We start from the raw sequence: 2043 nt of genomic DNA, 5'->3' as shown, positions 1-2043 counted from the left end.
ACCAGAGTTGAACGCCAAAAATACGTTACAAACTGGCGTTCAACTCCAAGAATGACCTCTCCACGTGTAAACTTCAAGCTCAGCCTAAGCACACACAAAGTGGGCCCCGGAAGTGGATTTATGCATCAATTACTTACTTCTGTAAACCCTAGTAGCTAGTCTAGTATAAATAGGACTTTTTACTATTGTATTTACATCTTATGATTTTTAGTTCAACTTAGGATCATATTGATCACGTTTGGGGGCTGGACATTTGGCCATGCCTAGACCTTCATCACTTATGTATTTTCAACGGTAGAGTTTCTGCACTCCATAGATTAAGGTGTGGAGCTCTGCTGTTCCTCATGATTTAATGCAAAGTCCAACTGTTTTATATTCAATTCAACTTATTCCGCTTCTAAGATATCCATTCGCACCCAAGAACATGATGAATGTGATGATTATGTGACGCTCATCATCATTCTCACTTATGAACGCGTGCCTGACAAACACTTCCGTTCTACGTGCAAACAAGCTAGAATGAATATCTCTTGGATATCTAATACAGGGGACCGAGTCCGAGTTATTAGTATCTTCGTGGTATAAGTTAGAACCCATGGATGGCCATTCCTAAGATCTGGAAAGTCTAAACCTTGTCTGTGGTATTCCGAGTAGGATCTGGGAAGGGATGGCTGTGACGAACTTCAAACTCGCGAGTGCTGGGCATAGTGACAGACGCAAAAAGGAGGGTGAATCCTATTCCAGTATGATCGAGAACCTCCAGATGATTAGCCATTTCCCTCCCAAACCCAACCCCTCATACACGAATACCCCCCCTCTCTTACCCTATAAATACCCCCTCCTTACCACCTTCAATTTCACACATCATACACACTTCTTTCCCCCCTTGGCCGAACCACTCACCCCCTCCATCTCCTCCATTTCTTCTTCCTCTCCTCCTTTCTTTCTTCTTTTGCTCGAGGACAAGCAAACCTTTTAAGTTTGGTGTGGAAAAAGCTCTGCTTTTTATTTTTTCATAACTATTAATGACACCTAAGGCTGGAGAAACCTCTAGAAAGAGGAAAGAAAAGGCAATTGCTTCCACCTCTGAGTCATGGGAGATGGAGAGATTCATCTCAAAGTCCATCAAGACCACTTCTATGAAGTTGTGGCAAAAAAAAGGTGATCCCCGAGATCCCCTTCATGCTCAAAAAGAGTGAATATCCGGAGATCCGACATGAGATTCAAAGAAGAGGTTGGAAACCTCTCACCAACCCCATCTAACAAGTCAGAATCTTAATGGTTCAAGAGTTCTATGCTAATGCATGGATCACTAAGAACCATGATCAAAGTATGAACCCGAACCCAAAGAATTGGCTCACAATGGTTTGGGGGAATTACTTGGATTTCAGTCCGGAAAATGTGAGGTTGGCATTTAACTTGCCAATGATGCAAGGAGATCCCCACCCTTTCACTAGAAGGGTCAACTTTGATCAAAGATTAGACCAAGTCCTCATAGACATCTGTATGGAAGGAGCTCAATGGAAGAGAGACTCAAGAGGCAAGCCAGTTCAATTAAGAAGGCTTGACCTCAAACCCGTGGCTAGGGGATGGTTGGAGTTCATCCAACGCTCTATCATTCCTACTAGCAACCGGTCTGAAGTTATAATAGACCGAGCTATCATGATCCATAGTATCATGATTGGAGAGGAAGTAGAAGTTCATGAGATCATACCTCTAGAACTCTACAAGGTGGCAGACAAGCCCTCTACTTTGGCAAGGCTAGCCTTTCCTCATCTCATCTGTAACCTATGCAATTCAGCTGAAATTGTCATAGAGGAAGATATCCTCATTGAAGGAGACAAGCCCATCACTAAGAAGAGGATGGAGCAAACAAGAGAGCCCACTCATGGACCTCAACAAGAGCATGAGGAATTCCCTCATCAAGAAATCCCTGAGATACCTCAAGGGATGCATTTTCCTCTACACAACTATTGGGAGCAACTCAACACTTCTTTAGGAGAATTGAGTTCTAACATAGGGCAACTAAGGATGGAGCACCAA

Source organism: Arachis hypogaea, chromosome 15 (genome assembly GCF_003086295.3).
Source record: "Arachis hypogaea cultivar Tifrunner chromosome 15, arahy.Tifrunner.gnm2.J5K5, whole genome shotgun sequence".
Lineage (NCBI taxonomy): Eukaryota > Viridiplantae > Streptophyta > Magnoliopsida > Fabales > Fabaceae > Arachis > Arachis hypogaea.
The sequence above is the reverse complement of the archived record's forward strand: the minus strand, read 5'-3'. Positions refer to the sequence as shown.